We start from the raw sequence: 20,837 nt of genomic DNA on the forward strand, positions 1-20,837 counted from the left end.
ACCATTTAACCAAAAGATGGATCTAGATGTCCAGCATCATTTGAACCAATTTCTTCCTCTTTTAACTGCATTTATATCTTCCTCTTGCTCCTAAATAGATACAGAGAGAGACCATTAACTTAGCATGTTCAGACGAAGGAATGCAGTATGTATTTTTGTGTCTGCCTATACATGCCCCTCTTTATATGCCTCCCTGTCTAAACTGTAAACTGAACAAACGAGAGTGGATTGAAGTACAAGATAGGTAGCAGAAATCATTGCTAGTATTGTCTTCTATTACTAATTATATCAGGTAACAACTTTCATAGCAGTAATGTATCTTTTTTCAGAAATGAAAAAAAAACCCTGAACCTATTCTTTCACGTAGGAAGTGCTATTTTCTACTACTCGGGCAAAAAGACATTTTGCACAATGCTTTTTCAATTCCATTTTTAAAATAGGGGACACCTATTTGTCTTTTTGATAGAACTCTACAAAGAATGGGTTCAAAGCCCACAAAAGACAGGAAAAGTTAACAACTGCTTAGGATGAGTTTGTGTCAAGATTTTACTTAAAGTACTGAACTTTATCTAAATTTTTTTGCCTTTTATACACCTTTTATATAGAAGATACACAAAAGAACTTTATGATGGAGCCATTATAAACTCCACATGGATAAAGCAAAGATAAAAATCAGAAGAATAACTTCCTTAAGAACTAGAAATATCATTTTAGATACACAATACACCATTCTCATTATCATCATTATTCATAAGCATGACTCACGCCAACAACTGATGTGTGTTTATTTGAAACTTTCTCCATTTATTGTTCTCTACAGAATCAGAGGTGATGAGGTGACAGTATCTGCTTTCTTTATACATTGATTAAAAAAGAAAAAAAAAGAATCTGCTTTATTTCTGTGAGCAAGTAAGCATAAAATGCTTGTCTGTATTTCTTATGCATTAAAGAATCTGCACGGGGTCATGAGCAGCCAACATTCATCCAAGCCCACTGGTGCATGGGTGTTTCCAGAAGAACTCCTATTTACTTTATGTTAAATTCTAGACACAAATCCCTGTGCATGCTCAGTAGAAGATTAGGCAACTACTGTCAAAGAGTGATCAAAAATTTGACCAAACCACACCAGAAACAGATTTTATTTGATAGTAATTTAAAAGAATATTCTGTCCAATAAACCGAAATTCCTCTTACTTCCAGAAAGTGGGCTGATTTGTGCTTGTTTGTTCTTTATTTCATATTACAACAACTCAAGATTCATTCAGCTAATAGCATAATGTCAGAAAGGGAAAAATTACTACAGTTTGTTCATGTTTTATTCACATGTGGTCTTTGATATTTTATTGTTTAATTTATAAACAGTCATTTTATGCATCTGACTACTTGCCATAGATCAGGCATTTTCATATAAAACCAAGGCCTTGCACGTGCATCCCACCATTCATTAAATGTGGTCTTTACTTTGCGTGGTAGTGGAGGTCTGATTCAGGTGGAAGATGGGTTTTTTTCTGTTATTTCCCCCAGACAGAAGATCAAAGGTCAAGTCCCAAATACAGGGAGATAAATCCTTAACCTAAAACCAAGAAATTCATCCTCAACATGGCTTCTTTTCAGAAAGCCATCTCTCAGCTTTCCTCATGCTCTGTAGAGGGAATATAAACTTAGGGCTCTGGAAACCTCTCTGATTGATAGTTAGACATTGAAAAGATCTCTGCTAGAATGTTTATACTGCATTGTCTAAATACTTTATGGGTTCTAGCTCTTAGATTGATAATTTGCACTCAGATTTACAAAGGAGCTGGTAGAAAGAAACGTGATGGTTACAGATGGTGAAATGAAGTTCACAGAATTTTGAATACTTGTTCACTGAATGTGTGTATATGGACACCTAGCAGGACTCCCATGACGCTGGTTAATCTGTTCTGCTGAACAAAATGCTGCATCTGAGTCCTAACTAATGATTAACGCATATTAAACAGGACAATAAATCAGTGAGTTCACAGAATCACAGAATAACCAGGTTGGAAGAGACCCACCGGATCACCGAGTCCAACCGTTCCTACCAAACACTAAACCATATCCCTCAGCACCTCGTCCACCCGTGCCTTAAACACCTCCAGGGAAGGTGACTCAACCACCTCCCTGGGCAGCCTGTTCCAGTGCCCAATGACCCTTTCTGTAAAGAATTTTTTCCTAACGTCTAGCCTAAACCTCCCCTGGCGGAGCTTGAAGCCATTCCCTCTTGTCCTGTCCCCTGTCACTTGGGAGAAGAGGCCAGCACCCTCCTCTCTACAACGTCCTTTCAGGTAGTTGTAGAGAGCAATGAGAGTAGTTGTAGAGAGCAATGAGAGTAGAGAGAGTTACTACTGAGTTAGTCATCACTTTGTCCAGTTATCACACAGACATGAAAGAAAATTAATCTATACAAATCCTAAAGTCAGATTGGAAACTGGCAGTTCACTATTTAATTAAAAGCAATTGGTGTTTATATAAATACATATATATATGATGATTTTCAGACATAGTTAAAAACTTCATGTGAGGCAGGGAAATTATCCATGTTATCAGAATATTTTACATTTGAAATATATTTACTTTGTACTCACAAGCCACAGCCTGTAAACTATTAACATTCTATCATTCACAGTGTCTTCTGTAGTGGCCAGTCTCCTCTCTTCTTTCCTCTCTCCCACCCTAATCATAGATGAGACCTCAGCAGAAATATTCAAATGAGGCACAACCCTTGAGTGGTGGCTCAGATTCTCTGAAGTCTTTCAGAAAATAGAACACTAACCATTCAATAATTTTGCAGGTCAAAGTTTAGGATCAGTCTAGATTTGATGCTCTTTTCTCCTGCTATTTTCTCCTGACATGGTTTTATACACTCATGCTCACATTTTTTTTTCACACTCTACATAATAAAAGTATGTTACATCTCTGTGAGAATACAAAGATAAAATATGGAAGAGAAGATTCTTTCAAGGCTTTGATTTCCTTATTTGTAGGGAATAGGAATGGAACTCTGATATTAGATGATAAATGCACAGCAAAATCCAGTGTTTCAAGCCAGCAGGTATCTATAAATGCAGGAAAACTGTAAACACTGGCACAAACTGCATTTATATTGTAAATTCTATTCTCAGAGGAATCAACTGATGGATCTTAGGACCTGACTCTTTGACATAGTTTGTTGAGCTGAAAGGTGTGACCAATGTCCTTCCTCTCACCTCCAGCACCGACCATTCAATCCACCTGGGAGGAGCTCTCTTTCTGGTTTGTCAGTAAAGCAAGTGTATATTGATATACCCCCTCAATATATCAAGTCTCCCTGCTGCTACCTTCAGAATAATATTAATTCAGGAAATTGCTTCCTGAAGTCCTTGCGTTTTCTTGAATACCAGCTATTATAAGTCATCTGAACACATAACACTAAAACCGTGAAATGCTTATGAACTTCTAGTGAATGATAGGCATGCATCCATCAGCATCTTAAACCATGTTTCACATCCTTAGATAAAAATAAATGTCACATCTTTATATTTTAAAAATGAATTGAATAATTTCTTACAGCTTTACTGAATACAAGGGCATAGGTTTATCTTTTCAGCGAATCACAGCACAAAGGTACTTTCTAACTTTATTGTGAAACTTTAGTCTACCACAAAACTCAAGTCTATCCTAGGCCTGTATTTTCACGTGAACTTTTTCTTCCACAAAGTCAGCCTGAAGTCACAGATCTCTACAGCAACAGTTTTACAAAAATCACTTCCCCCATCATGTGAAAACTTCATTCTTTCAGCATGCGATTTTTTTAGGAACTAGAATAAAAAGACTAAGAGTCCATAGCTTTCTATATTTAATGCAAGTGTCCGTAACACAGTAGTCCAGAAAACTGTCTTGGTGGTGAAACAGCAAGCATTTAGTCTTGTACAAGCATCTAGATGTTATTTGAAGACTGTGATGACATACAGCCACCTTGGACCACTCCCTATAATTTTTTCCTACACCTAAATGTAATCATTTGATGTATTCATCTGCCCTAGCTAAGACATGAGTAATATCTTCACAGAAGTTTTATGAGACAGATTTTCTTTAAGGTCTAAAGGTATGGTGCAGGTTTTGGGACAGGCGGAGTCCAACATTAGAAAGCAACAGAAGAATCAAGGGTTATATATTTGATAAGTTACCTAATGATACGTTTTTCTCAAGTCAACAGAGGATAAAGGAATACGTCATTGCTAGGTAGGAAGGTGTGTGGTGTATCAGTTACCTAGTTTAAGGGCAATTTTGACCAGTAAACAGGTGATACACTATAGATTCACTACTTTTTTATCTCCCATTCATCCACTCCTATCCTTGCTCTGGTCTAGACAAATTTTACAAGATGGATCTACTTTCTCTACATATGATGTAGCATTATAAATACATTACTTCATCCATGGACAAGCAGATAAAAAGAAATGTGTGCACTTTCATGAAAAATCTCTCTACGTAAACAGCTTCCTTTTCTCTGACTTGCCACTGACTGCCTCCAGCACTGATTAATCTGATTACTCATAGAAGCTTGATGTTATATTTTCTGTGGCACATTTTCTCATCATTGAGAGCAAAACTTTCCCATGTGTAATGAGGAGACAATGTGAATTGCACAGAATTGTGCTTGTGAGGATGTACTAAGCCCCAGTCTGATTTCTCGCTTTAATTCCTAGAACTGGCAAACAGAAATTGAAAAGACAAAAAAAGTAAAAATAAGCATAATTTCTATGGAAAAAAAAAATCTGTTTAAGGTCTTTTCCTACTCTTATCAACATCGAAACAAAGCATTTCCAGTATAAATAAAGTAATAAATTAATACCTGTCCCTTCTGGTTCAATTTCTCTCTTGGTGTTGACAGCAAATGCCACAGTATCAGTTTTTTAGTTACTTTTCAGGAAATAAGCTTATTTTTTAAAAAATCATTCAAGTCCCAACTGTTTCCATTGCTTGGAGTATCAACAAATATGAACCACAGGCCAGCCACACAAAAAATGCAACATAATTAGACCTATTTGATTACTGGTGGGGAGAGTATCACCTCCTAGTATTGAAAGCATCTGAGTTCATTCTAACTTTTTCAAACATTATTTAACTTTAGTCATCTGGATGAAGTTTCCTAACCTGCATATCTAATTTAGGCTGGATTTGTGGGTATGTGGTTTTAAACTTTCAGCCAAAACCAAGTTCAGCCATTTCTGAGAATGAAACCAAGAGAAAACATAACAAAAAACTCCCTAAGTCTAACCCCACAGCTTAGGAACCAAGAGTGGGAGGGGACAGACAAAGAGATAGTTACAGAACATGTTCTATTCTGTCACAATGGGGCAAGGCTTGACTTGAAAACTTCACTCCATACATGTGGACGTGTGTTCAAATATAGATATTTTCTTACCCTCGGTTGGAAAATGTCAATGTGTCCCAGCCCACTGAAGCAGTTTTTACAATATCATGATCACTGTCTTGAGAATCCACCATACTCATCAGACCTGGCTCCCTCTTCCCAAAGATCAAGTTCGTGCTCAAAAGAAACCTTTTTTTTGTCAGTAAATGACATGAATGCAAAAACAATGGAGATCCTCAACAGCCTTTCAGAAAATGATCCACAGAATTGCTTTGAATGTTGGCAGCAACATGTACAGTTGTGTGCTAACTCAGAGGGGAACTATTAGGAAGGAAGGAAGGAAGGAAGGAAGGAAGGAAGGAAGGAAGGAAGGAAGGAAGGAAGGAAGGAAGGAAGGAAGGAAGGGAGTCATAGTTTCCAGCAAGCCTGCTATCCTTATTTGTGTTGCGTTATTAGACAATTAATGATTTTGTGTGCAGCAAGTATTAGAAATCAAGGGGAATCATTTGTACATTATTTGCCACCTAGCACTGATGGTAGAGAAATTAAGAGCAAGCTCTGTCCAAAGACTGTTGTTGTTAAAGATAATATGTTGATCAGATTTAGCCTTCAGTGAAAAACAGAAATTAAAAAAGAAAACCTGCTGTCAAAGAGTCTATGAGAAAAGCCAAAAAGCTTACACTGTTTTGAGCTGAAAGAGAGTTTGGCAACTGTTCAAAATGCAAAATAATTTGTTAAAATACCCATCTAAAATAAAAAATCCCATGGTTAGCTATGCAATACATGTTTAATTCTTTGACAAGAAGGTCATGTACATTTAAATCAATGCACAGTGACTTAGCTGCATAGCCGCCATTCAGTATATCAAACTCAATGCCTTCCACAAAGCTGAACATTCATCTTGCTCCACAGATTGCAGCTGATTTCAAATGACTTCAGATCAAGCTCTGTGTCTAATATGGCCTGAGTATACAGAGCTTCTTCAGAGTAATCTAAGGGAACATACAGGAGGAGTTAGAGAGTGGTAAAACTGAACCTTTCAGTAAAGATTAAGCCTTCTTGTAGGGAAAGTGAGGAAAGGTCAATATTGCGCAGGACAGTTTGGATAAGTAGCCCCAGATATCCACGACACGTATTGCTGAATGCTGTTTGAGAATGATTTAGTGTACTCCTATTAAAGTGCTTCAGAGTGTTTGCATTTTTATCTCCTACTTTGTTTAAATCTATAGTAATTTCAATCATATTTGAATCTGTCAACTTCATCATGTATTTGCAAACACTCTACTCAAGTGGCTCTGATATGAAGCTGAAGTGCAGACAGTCTTGTTGATAAGCCCTTAAAGTCAGCTTAATTATTAAATTCACTTCAAACATTCCTTACATTCACAACAGTTAATAAAATCAGAGTTATGAATCTAGTTTTCCTTCGATGCAATGTAGAAACAAGAATGTCCTTGTGCAAAAGGTGCAGATCTTTCTGCTTCAGAACATGATGCTACCTCATTTTTCCACAAAAGGCAAAATAAAGTGTGATTGTGGCATGGAGTATGTTTAGGGTTAAGCAAGATATGCCTTAGCATTGGGCAGCAAAGTAGGGCAAAATCAGTCTTAAGCACAAAAGCAAGTCTTGCTCCTCCAGTTTTCATGAGCGTTAACATGACTCCAAGTCCAGCCTAAAGGGCAGAGCCAGCAGCATCACGTACCACTTGAGCAGTCAGATCCCCAGTTATCCCAGTAAGAGAGGGTGCTTTCATGAGTTCATGTTTTTCCTTCATCAGGAGAAAGCTAAATAAGCAGTAGCAAGCAGGTGAGAGGAAGAGGAGGGAGAAGAAGCTGGTCACTTCACAGCTCTCCTTCCAGTCTATAGTGCCAGATACTTCAGCCACACAGTTATAGGCAGTCAGCAAGGCTCCCAGGACAAAACTGCTTCCCCACAGTTTGTGCTCTGAACCTCTATGCCACTATTTACTTTTGCCCAACGTGCAGAGCAGCCTTAGCCTGGCCCCGCATCCCTGCAACATCAACTAAGCAGCACATGTAGCAGCAGCAGTGAGATAAAGTGGCACAGGCTTGCATCTGGGCTGGCATCCAGCAGAGGGACTCCACAAAGCCTTGGGGTATGTATTCTTGGTTATGGCAAAGCCTGAAAGCCTGGACAAAGCCCATGCCATTGCAGCTGTGTTGTTATTGTTGTTCATGCTAGCTACGTTCATCTTGCTGGCATATGGCGCAGTCATAAGTACAGATATGCTGGATACACCTTGGAAAAAATCTCTGGCTATTTATGATGAGCCCATCACTACAGCATCTGAGTGCTTATAAAATTGTGCAGAACTTGAAGAGTTGCTGGTGCAGGAGTGAAAAATAGTTTGATTTTTCCTTATTCTATAAGGTATTCTTATCTTAGGAGACAACAATGCGAATAATAGGAATTCTACTCCAGTAATCTTTAACGGGATAAAGGAGATCATCATTACATGTTGAAGATGTTACAAAGGATGGTATGCCATTTTTCAGACTTGAAATCTTCAACCTGTTGAAGATCACCTTTCCAAAAGTTATGCTTTAACTTAATATGGTGTTACCTGACCTGACAAAAGACTGCAGGGCTGTGTTCTGCAGCTTGTGCTATTTGAGAGTTCACAAGAGTTCACACAGCTGAATGGCTGCTTATTATGGCCCCTCTTCTGAAAACTATTAATCTATTCTGAACACCTCAATACATAACATATAAATTGCTTGAGCTCAAGAAAAGAATTCTGTTATTTCGCTGGAGTTTATTGTGATAAATTTAAAAAAAAACCTACAGTAGAGAAAGGTGTTATTCAGCCAACTGTCCTGGATAAGAAGATAATGCAACTCCCATCCTTTGAATATCTGGCAAAAAAATTGGAATCTTGGTGATATTTTCAATTTGGCAAATTGCAAATGCCCAGAGGAGGTGACACTTATAATGGAGAGCAGTTTCTGGGAAGTAAAAGGAATTCAAATAAAAAAAACTTGGAGGACTTGCAAACAGCCTTGCCGTGTGTCTGTGTCTCTCAAGCTCTTTCACCCCCACACACTTTCTATGCACACAAATGCATTTTCCAAAAGACTAGTGATTTGCAACACTTTATTTCAAATGTATGCCAATGTGGTTTTGCCTAGATTTAAGTACATTTTTTTTGGTTTTGAAGCAGAGAAGACATGGAGTATTATGTTTCTGCATATAGCACCCATACAGCTTTAGATATTGTCATAAGGCCAAACTTTTAGTAGCTGTGGGGGCTGAGCCATCTGGGAGATAAGTCTATCTGTCTCTAAGTAGGAAATTATTTCTAGCAGTGCCCCTGTTTGACCACTGTCACTGTAGTAACTCAGTGCACCTAGTGAAAAATAGAAATGACTAAATATTTCTCATGGCCTAACTCTTCCTTTCCTTTTACTGAGAAGAATATACATTTTGTTATATGAAGGGGTTTTTTTTTATTATTTCTGATATGTGTGTGTAAGGAGGAGGATATTAAATTAATATACTTTATTTTGATCATTTTTATGGCCAACGACATTTTCTATGAGAATCTGTAGGCAATATCCATATACTCATTAAGAATCTATAGACTAGGCCAGGTCCAGGACAAATCATGTTCCACATACATTTATCAAAAACTTTAAGTCAGAAAAATCAATTACCAAAAAAATTGTTGTAGAACACTTGTAGATTAAAGCCTCTTTCATTTAAAAATGTCACCTATGTGTGTATAGGATTCCACAACATTTCTGCTAAATGGTTTTCATTTGTGACCTGCACAGGATATAGGACCCACTGGATTTTACCACTTTTAGAGGTTCAGAAAAAAACATTTACCTTAGGGCTTTGGCACAGAGGTAGATTTTGCCATTTAACTGGGATAAAAAGCTAGGATAAATGTGATGCAACAAGCAGCAAATGAAACTCCCAAAACAGCCTGAAAGGTCTGCAGCACATTTATTCTACTCCCATTTCCCATTGCGGAAAATTCAGCACTTTATGATGTCCTCAAGCTGTATGTACAGGAGGGTTACAATATGCATCTTCTTATTACATCTGCATTTGTGACATTCTATTCTCAATTCCCTGCCAGGCTAAATCTTAGAATGAGAAAGCTTTACTTCATCTTTTTTTCTCCCCGCTCCTCAAATAATTACGGCCACTCATTGGGAAATGCGTTAGGAAGTGTATTCCTGGAAGCTGCAAGTTTGCCAGAGAACTCCACATTATCTTCAATGATAATCTGATAGATAACTTTAGGTTCCATACTTCCCTTCACATGAAGCAAATTACTTCAAAGAGGTCCTGCAGAGGGATCTGCAAATTGGAGAGCTGGGCAATCAGCAATTGCATTAAGTTCAACAAGAGCAAGTGTCTGATTTTGCCCCTAGGACACAACAACCCTGGATAAACATACAGGCTGGTGAGCAAGAGGCTGAAAAGCAGCCCTGCAGAAAGGGTCTGTGGGTTCTGGTCGGCGGCAGGTTGATCATGAACCAACAATGCATCCTGGCAGCCAAGAGGGCCAACCGTGTCCTGGGGTGCATCAAGCACAGCGTTGCCAGTCGGTCGAGGAAGGTGATTGTCCCGTTCTGCTCCACGCTGATGCGGCCCCAGCTCAAGTCCTGTGTGCAGCTTTGGGCACCACAGTATAAAAAGGCTATTGAGCTACTGGAGAGTGTCCAGAGCAGGGCTGGAAAGATAGTGGAGGGTTTAGAGGGGAAGTTGTATAAGGAGTGGCTAAAGTCACTCAGTCTGTTCAGCTTAGACAAGAAGAGACTGAGAGGACACCACAGTCTCCAGCTTCCTCACAAGGGGAGGAGTAGGCACTGATTCCTCTCTGGTGGCCAATGACAGGAATGGCAGGAAGATGTGCCAGTGGAGGTTTAGATTGAACGTTAGGAAAATGTTCTATATGCAGAGGGTAGTGGAGCACTGGAATGAGCTCCTCAGGTAAGTAGTCATGTCGGGAAGCCTGACAATATTCAAGAAGGATTTGGACAATGCCTTCAGGCACATGCTGTGGATGTGGGGCTTGTTCTATGCAGAAGTAAGAGCTAGAACTAGATGATCCTTGTGAGTCCCTTCCAACTCAGGTCATTCTATGATTCTATGATTCTATACTTTCATTGACATAAATAGCTGTTAAAATGAAATATATTCTGTTCATTATATCCTATATATATAATACATGGAGTAGAATTAAATTTGACTGAAGTAGAGTTAAATTTTAAATATACGTAACAGATCTTTAGCTGCTGAAAATCAGCACAATAGCCAAATTATAAAATTAGGAGTAAGAGCATACCACAGTAGCAGGGTGCTTTTCTTGAGTTAATGCTGCCTGTTTCTCAGCAGAACTCATTAGTCCTGATGGAGCTCTCAGCTAGCATAGTTACACAGCAGCTGATACTCGGGCTAATTTGTTTAGAGCTGATTTGTGTAACTGCACCACACATACTTTTTCAATGTAGACTTACCAGACAAGGAATGTTTCAATTCAATTTGCTAGGAAAACTCTGTGGTTTGTGCATCCAAAATGTCAGATTATATTATCTCAAGAGTCCTTCTGACTATATGATCTGTGACTGAAATTATTGTTAATATTTTACTTGCTTTTAAGGAAATACCAAATGCCTGAAAGAAGTGCTTGTTGAGTAGTTCTATTTCATTAAAAAGGGTTTAAATTTCTACAAAGGCAAAGAGAATACTTTAAAATCAGTTTGTACTTAAAGTTTTGGAAGGTTTTCAGATGATACTGTCATTGGACTTCTTATTTTCCATTGTCTTACATCTTCTATAGTAAATTATGCAAGATGAATATAATATGTTACCACTCTTACATGGAAGGAGTTAATTTTGCTTGCTGAAAATGACTGACAGAGAAGAAAGGAGAACAGCCAGAGACTTGTGCTCTCTCAGTAGTCTAATTTATAGTTGGGATGACATTCATAAATCTGAGAAATCTTATAATAACCAGGAGACTGGGAATATTAGCCAGAGCTAGGCAGAACATGTTTCTCATGCTGCTCTACCAGTTCTGCTCCTGTAAATCCATGTCTTGTCAGCATCAAGCCTTTCTGCAGCAGATGAACATTTATTCTGGTTATGCATTTGGGAGAAAAAGACGCACTCAGGATGATAGCAGGTAGTCAGAGTTACGTTGTTATATCTACAATAAGAGCATGATTTCTGAAACAGAACCATTAGAGGCTTAATATTATTCTTTTAATTTTCTGCCAGATAAGTTGGTTTTGTAAAATTCAGTCAGGTAAGAGTCTGTAGCAAGACGATGTTGAGTGTAAGAACTAACATCAGATGTCAATAAGGCAGGAGAAATAGGCTGGTAGGAACATCATGAAGTTCAGCAAGGGGAGGTGTTAAGTCCTGCAACTGGGGAGGAACAACCCCAGGCACTAATATATGCTGGGGGCACCCAGCTGGAAAACAGCTTGTCAGAACAGCACCTGGGATGTCCTAGTGGACATCAAGTTGAACATGAGTCAGCAAGGAGCCTTTATTGCAAGAAAAAGGCTAATGGTGCCCTGGGCATCACTAGGCAAAGTCGAGGGAGATGATCCTTCCTGTTGACTCAGCACTGGTGAGGCTGCACCTGGTGTACTGTGTCCAACTCTGGGCTCCACAGTACAGCAAAGACCTCCAACCTTTAGTTGAAGGATCCAGAACAAAGGGGATAACAGAAAGTCTTTGAAAGGAGAGGAGCCAAATATATGCAAAGTTTAGTTCCTTAGGATTACCTTTCAATCTTACCACTCCTTAATCTCCCTACTCAAAACTCTCCCTTCCTACGACAGGTATTGAGAATTTAAAAATTGCATTCATTACATTTTATGGCATATAAACAGAACACTGAAGTAAGGCTTGAAAGAGTTGGCTTCTTTTCCAAGTACTGTTCTATTGCACAATCTTGAAAGATGAGATTGATTATATTTCCCTCTCCTTCTTTGTCCATCTGTATTATAGGGATAATACTACTGACTTTATACTCAAGCTGGGATTTACTGATTAAAAAATACCATGTGAACTCCATCCTTACATGTATTTCAAAAACAAAGCACTTCATCTCTACCAGCAGTACGTACACATATCGTATGTAGTACTCTTACTGCTTGTACTAATCAAGTCCTGTTCTTTAATTATCTCCTGAATGTTGCAACAGCTGGAACGTGAGGACACTATCACTGTGCTCTTTTTTTTCTTCTTCTAGGGTGGAGGCACATAGTGAAGAGCAGTGATGAATATTGCCTTGAAAATTTATCATGCTACAAATCCAGGGTAAGAAAATGAGTTTGTCGTCTGTGGCCTTCATGAGATGCCCTTTAGACCTCCAAGACATAAATTTGCTCTGAGTCATTACTGTAATATGTAACTGTAGTGTCCTGCAATGTCTGCTGATATTCTGTATCACATACGTTTGCAAACAGGTCTGCATTTAGGCATAATCGGGCACTACTTTGTCTCCTGTTCCTGCAAGACACATTACCGGCCATATAAAAGGGAAGACACTGTGATGTTGCCAGATCCCATGTTCTCTTCTTCCCTGTCAATACCATGGCTGTTTCCAGCGTTGTTTATCAGACTTATTCCAGGACCCTTGTTCAAATTTCAGAGCAAAGAAAGTTTTTTAAATAACTCTCAGATCTCTAGCTTTGCAACCACTTCATTGCACCTTTTTTACCATGCAAGAAATTTGCTCTTTCCCTTAAGTGGACCATGTTGAACTTTGACACTTGCAGCACCTTCTGGTTTGGCTCTCTCATGCACACTAGCTTTCACAACCTGACAATAGCAAAGCAAAGAAAAATCATTATTCGGCAACTCAAAATCTTCAAAAGAAAAGCACTCTTGTGAACTCCGTATGCTGTATGGCTGAACTTGACCCGTGCTTCTTAAACCATAAGCCATCTGTTCTTGAGCCATCTGGATTTGCTTTGATTCCTGATGGGCAGATAGTTCTGCTGAAAGGGAAACGTGTTATAACAGAGCAAAATAAATGTCACCAGTCACTGGTGTGGAGCTTTAAACATAGAGATTAAATGTAAGACACAGCAGGCTGGAAAGCTCCCCCTCTTTCTGGATAATGAGGGATTTCTATTATTTTTCAAAGACAGATCTTTTCACAATAAAACAAACTTCCACAAAGTGTTCCCTTTAACAATTTGTGTAACAGCCAGACATTTTTCAACACGAGAGTATGACCATCTATCTATATTATGGCAAAAACTGACAAGGGAAACCTACAGCAGTAGCCCTCTGATCTTTTAGCATGTCAGTAATGAGGAAGGTGTTTATACTGAATGGATGTCAGCCTTTCTATGAATTGGATGTTTCCAACCCACCACTCATTCAGTAAAAGTAAGTTTGATTTTGACACTAGAGGAATGTACACGTTAGTTAGTAAAGCCCAAAACAGCACCCAAAACTCAAAAATCTAAGATTTTGATTTTTATATGTGAACGCAGCATCTGTATGGCAGGCATATCTTTAAACATAGTTTCCCTTTGTGGTTGTTTTAGAGGCTATACAAGACATACAAGCACTTACTGCACTTCACCACTAGGACACTGCAGCAAGGCCCAAAAGATGCTTGGGAGTCGTTTCACAGTAGACTTCGATTCAATAATGAAAATGTTTTTTCCCATTCTCTGTGAAAGAAATGCTGTATTTGCGGCTGGATATGCCCAGTAATTTATCCTGCTTGCAGCATCCCAAGCAATGGCAAGGAGAATGCTATAAAGATTCATGCCTGTAACCTACCCAAAGCCAGATATTTGCCCCTCATATCCAGCCATTGCAGATTACTGCTTGGTTGACATATCTGAATGCCTGTTTGACAAAGTACAGCCTCACAAGGCATGTGCCATCAATGACTAATTGGATGCAAAGAGAGACTAACACAACTTCAATATGGGAACATCATGTTGTCTGAACAGCCACTTCCATCTCATAAATCACACATCTGAAACTACAGAAACATTTGAAAGACCAGTTTCCGATTGTAAACAAAGAACCTACTGAGTTTCAGTGTCCTGGTTTGGCTTTCCCAGAGTCTGTCCTTGTCCTCACACTGTGTAACATTATTATTGATGACTCAGTATGAAAGTGTTGCTGGTAAAGCTTGTGGGTGTACAGATACCAGAGGAACTTCAAATGAAGAAGAGAACAGGTCATGTGCAAGAGGCTGGTAAAAAAAAAGATGAAGCCAAAATCTGTACAATTTAAAAGTGGCCTAATGTAGAAACAGAACAAGAAGCCAGACGTCATCCTTACAGAACAGGAAACTGCATCTTAGAAAATGATAGTTCTGAAGTCAACTTGCAAACCATCGTGGATAATCTGTTGAATATGAGCTACAGTAAATCTTATAGCGAAGGAGGATAATATGCTGGGGATGTTCTATCATCTGCATAATTGGCACTAGGATGCAGTCCATTGCCAGTATCCACGTTTTGACTAGGAATCAGGCTAGAACCATGAGAAATATCGAAGGACCAGAAAAAGCATCCTATAATGAAAGATTCAAAGGCCCAAAATGATTAAGCTTATTAAAAAAAAGGGCTAAAAGCTGAGCTGAACACATTCTTTAATATATCAAGAAGAGGAAACAAGTCAATAATGGAATAGCATCCTAACTAAAAGACAAAGGTTTGCGAAGATGCTACAGATGTAAGATCTGACTCAAGCCACTGAGGAATAAAAAAGTCAGATGCATATTTTTAACACCTCTACCTCAAGTTTGGGTAGGTTTTCAAAGAGTGTGGTCTGGTTTTTGAACAAATTCAGCTAGCACAGTCCCATGTTCTTCCTGTAGAGAAGATCACAGCTGACAACAGTGTTCCTCTTTGGTAGCAAATTACAAATGGTACAGGAAGAACCATTTCTATAATGAAAAAAATGCAATCAAAATTCTGCCCTTTTCCAATGGAAGAGCAAAATAGCAACAGGCAGACAGAATGCAATCTGTATATTACAGCGGAGTTTATCTTTTCTAACTTATTTGCTAGAAATTGACCTAAACTAGGTGGATCCTCCAGGATTCTGTATTGTCCCTTGAAATCAGATTAATCATACAAGCAAAGTAACAATAGGTGACACGTGAAAGATTGTTATTTCCTGTTAAATTTAATTTTACATAACTCCATTGCATGAAATAATTCATAAAGTCCCAAAACAACTGAATATCTGAAAAACAGGTTTCCTAGACTGAGAATTTTTAGAGTGACCATTTGCCACTAATTATGTCATTTTTATAACCCCTTATTTTCTTTATGTTCATGTTATTAAACACTGCTGAAGCAGTGTCCACAAGACTTTGACACCACTCAAAATTTCCATTTTAAAAAAAGCACTTGAGAGATTTCATGATTTAGTCTAAGTTTAGTCACAAGGAACAATACAAATGTTCATTGTTATAGGAACAGCAGTCTGCTCACATCCTATAACTTCATCTACATAAGTGGTTTCACACTCTTTCAGCCAATGAGCCAAGACTTTGGGTGACATAAAGCAGAAAAGCTTTACTGAAATCACTACTATTTCATGCAGGATCATAGGATGATAAATACAACTAAAAAACACCTAATAAAAAGAGTTTCAAGTGCATATTTGTTTTATTTTATTTATATATTTATATAAAAATGATTTTTAACAAAAATGCTTTCTCATATCATAATTATTACAAATATGTATGACTCTAATTCAGTACAAACTGTTAGTATGGTATTTCCACATGCTTCAGTTTTTAGTAATGATGAGTCAAGGCCAAAGCCTCAAAACTGGAGGAATTTTGACTCAACCCTGGATACCATGCTACATTTGTAGAACATGAATGAAACAGTCATGGGCCAGAAGCCAGACTTTCAAGAGTTTTCAGCTGCAAAGTGGGGGATATTAGGACTTATCAGCTGTAGTACACACATCATTAATAGTGCATGAGCTATTTTGAGCACTATACAAGCTGACACAGAGCCAGATCTGCCCTTATCATTACTCATACTGCTGTTCCAGACACCTTCCCCCTGCCATGATTTAATCCTACAAATTGTGAATCTCTGCTTTAAATGGTTTAGGCTGTATTTGTTACAGGCAGACTGGGTGTGGGAATTAAATGCCCTCCTCCTACATGGACAAGCACAACACTGTCGAGAAGAAGTCATAAATCAGGGGTCCCCCAACCGCACAGGGATGCACACTGATGTTCAGAGGCTCCGAAAGGCTGCTAGAGCAAATGAGGGTAGCTAAAGCTCCCCAAACCACTAGCCATTTCCATGCTCCACAGTCTACCTTCTGCAGAAAGAGTTGTCAGGGAGCTGCACCTGGTGATTTTCTTTCTGACTTGTACTGGCAGAGCAGTGCAAATTGGCCATAAAGTAGCATTTGGCACCAGATCCAATCACTCAGCCCTTTGACAAAGTTTGAATCCCAGCTGCATTGCTCAGGCTCATTTCTACCTTTAAAATCATGTTCTAGTTAAATGAGCCTTTTCTACAAACTTAGGAGGGGAAATGCAATTTAGGAGAGTGGAAAGTATTATTTTAAGGTTGGTTAATTGAGTATGCACCATGCTGAACAGTAGTTCCAGAGGCAAGGGGTGCACTGTGTTACCAAATGATTATTTAATGACTCATAATCCCTGTTCATGATATGTCACTCCTGAGGAATTAGTTTTATAAATGGTAGTGGTGTCTACTCAAGATGTGGAGCTTGATGTCAAATCATCATAATAGCTTCATTCTTGCAATAGCCAAAATCAAATTTCAGCAGTTTGTGGCTGGAATGCACTCATGCATATATCCACCCCTGGACTGATTCATGACTGTGGAGTAGGGAAAATGATTTTTAAAAATCTTTTGGTGCCAAGTATTATACTTTGATAAATTAAAGTTTGAACCAAAATATTTGCATTCCCATTTTTGAAGAGCCAGTTCAATTTAGCTCTTGCCAACTGAGTTGGCTAACTGCCCTCCTGTAATTGTCATCCAGTTGCTACCTACATATAAAACACATGCAGCATCTCACAACAGAATATTGTTTGCAGGTTTTACCAAAAACTTGAAAAAATAGAAGAGGTCCGGAGGCAGCAAATTTTGTATGCCAGATTTGCAGGATTCGTCACTTTGTCTGCCTTCGACAACTCATTTCACAGACTATTTAATTCACAATTCTATAGAAAGAAAGAAAATTACAAAACAATGAACGGAAGTTTTCCTTCTAAGAAAACCAGCCATTGGACTCTTTTGTTTGGATTTACTAAACAAGAATCACAGAGCACTAATAGCAGATCCATATGGTCTTTATAAAATCTATTTCTTTATCTTGATTTTAAAAAGTACTTGAGAATATAGGAATGGTTGTGCTGGGTCAGATCAAAAGTTCAGCTAGACACAGTAACTCCTTTCTGACAGATACTAACATAGCTGCCAATAAACATGTTCAACTGAACCTAGCCATGGGTTTAAAACAAAGACTGCTAAACAGAGGAGGAAAGCTACCAAACTTGAACCTATTTCTGAGACTGTAAACACATTACATATCATTACATTGCCATGTAAAACCAAAATAACCAGTTAATGTATAGAGGTTTCAATATCCGCCTTGTGTAGATTTAGTAATCCTGATCCAAAGCGGCAGTCAATGGGCGAAGGAAAAAGCCACCATTTCTGAGGAAAGTATTCCGAACATGTAAAATTAATATTCAGTGTTCGTTTAAACTAACTTAATAATGTATACAGAATGGCACAAAGTATTTTTCAATCATACAGGAAGAACAGAACATATTATCTCTAGCCAGCGATAGCTCCTTGTTTAGTTCTAGCGCACAGAAATAGTGATTTATATGTGCTAATGAATTAAGCCACTGGAACCTAAACCTTTTGGACAACCATGAGCTCCACAAAGCCTTAAATATCAGTATAGGAATAAAACCTTGTGATAATGTTATTTTACATAATTTTAACAATCCATAAATTGGGCATCTTGTTGTATTTTAAAGGAAAGATACAGGCATTTACAGAGAATGAGTCCAGTGTTTAAAGCAAGTGGTGTATATTTTCCACTGAAGCCATTTTTTGCCTTTTCTTCCACTGGCTTTAGACCTAACTAAACTAGACATCTGCCTTTTAAACAGGTGAGGTCAACACCTCAGTATTTGATCTATGGAAGATCTAAAATCAACAGATTTTTTTTCCCCCACTTTTAACCATAGATTAAATTTTACCTTTTCCGTCTCTACTTTGAGGAATCACAGTGCTTACCCTTTCCAGAGTACAAACCATCTGTACTAGTCACAATTAATTTCTTTAAGAAAATATGTATAAAATATGTTCAAATATTATTTGACAAATAGATAAATTTAGAAGAGCCATAGTAAAGGTTTCTAAAGAGAAGACAACATTTTTGGCTAATAAAGATGTTATGAGTTATTCAAAGTTGGGGGGGAAAAGCACAAAAAGTACAGTTAGTGCTTTCATGTTACTGACACTTAGGAACAAACAATATTTTACATTGGTCAGTAAATATATTTAAGTCTTCTGATGACAATGCGTATATTTATCTGATAGCAGTGTATTTGACAATTCATATTCAGCCAAGTGTGATCTGGAAGGGTCTTAAAGTTCTATACATGGGGCTGCTAATTTCATCCTACAGTTTCTTCAAGTAACATATTATATGTACTCCTTTCACATGGATAATTTTCATGGCATGCCAATTTCACTGTCTCTTTTCTAATTTGATGTATCTTTGTACAATAAATGTTAATGGTTACTGCATTATCATTCATAAAGGCAGGTGGAGGGGTGTCCAAAGCAACAAACAGTCTAAAGAGGAGCTTCATGAGTACTGATAAGCTCTGCCTTATTTCTAATGGTATACGCAGAGGTTAAGAGTTGTGGCTAGCAGGGCTTTCATTCTCAAACTGGGGTCAAACATGGGTGCATGCCATATCTAAGCACCTAAACAAGCAGATGATCTTGCAAAATACTGAGCTGCCTCCATTCCTGCAGACTTCCCTGATCACTGAAGAAATTGTTTCGAACACAACTAACAAGGCATGAGGCCACAGGCACGCACTGTCATATGTTTAGATAGCTGGAGGAGATCAGACAGCTCTTTCCATTCATTGTCATTTACAACTGTTAATTAGGCCATTTTTTATAAGTGTGTGATGTGTTCATCACTCAGTATCTAATGAACTACGTGGGATGTAGATGTTAAGAGGTTTGTAACAAACTGCTTTAAAAGATAAATTCTCAGTTGTTCACATAAAAGAATCAAATAGAAAAGAGGTATTTTGGCACAATGATGTGCAATGTCTTCACTCTTTCTTTCAGGACGTCAAATCCAGGAGGAGTATATCCTGAAAAAACAAATTAGACACCTCAGCATGTTGCACAGCAAATGGGGAAAGATACCTGAAAAATAAAATCAAACCATAATTCAGACAAAAATCCAGACAGATAGAGTTCTGTGAAAATCAGTCCATCTCCTGGCTGAGGATACGTGTCTGCAGCCTTATGATGTGCTTCTGTGAGATTCTGACACTGAGCTGAAAATAATGTTGTGAGTGTTTCAGATGTCCGCTGGGAGATGATGACTCCCTTCCTAGTGAGTAGTAACCTGCTAGTTATACAGCTCACTTGGTGTGTGTGAAACACAAATCTGGTTAGTCTTCAGATTAAGGGCATTGAAATCTACAGATGCTGTAGAATAAACCAGAAAGAAGACACCTTTAAAAGCTTCTTTAAAGGTGTACATTCAAGAATGCAAGATCCTTGAGCATACCAAGAATTCAACTTATTAGCTTAGTGAGCTAGCTAATTAGCACCCTGAGCAGCAGAGACAGGAAGCCACACCTCCCACTCCCTGGGTGTTCATGCTCTGCCACTAGTAGACTGCTAGACTTTACCCCTGGGATATGATTTTTGAGTGGTCAGTGTCATTGTGGTAATTTTGAATTGTTAATGGGTGGTCACATCACAGGTTAAGCCACTTAAGGGCTTAGGGGGAGCAACTGTTTGCAAGTCCCTTCTGGGGCTCACATGTAAGTCAGCACGCACAGCAGCAGAACTGCAGGTTCTTCTGCAGCAAAAAACTCTCAGACGTCGAAGTGGTTTAGCCCATTTATTTGTGAATCATGGCCTTGTAGGCACCTAAATTCCACCCTATTTGTTCAGAAATTCTTTTTTTTTTTGGACTTTACCCTATATTGCCAAATGACCAGCCAGGAATCAAGAGTACAGATGGTGTTGTTTGGGAAATCAGGGATAAATAAAAAGAAAGAAAAGCAGAAGGACAACATTAAGCAATACCTGGCCTGCTTTTAGTGGTTTTGCCACTAAAAGAAAATGCCCAGTACTCAGTATATTGAAACCATTGCTTAGTGTATCAAATGACACCCTCGTTTCTTCAGTGAAGTTCAATGTCCAT

This window comes from Phaenicophaeus curvirostris, chromosome 1 (genome assembly GCF_032191515.1).
Source record: "Phaenicophaeus curvirostris isolate KB17595 chromosome 1, BPBGC_Pcur_1.0, whole genome shotgun sequence".
NCBI lineage: Eukaryota > Metazoa > Chordata > Aves > Cuculiformes > Cuculidae > Phaenicophaeus > Phaenicophaeus curvirostris.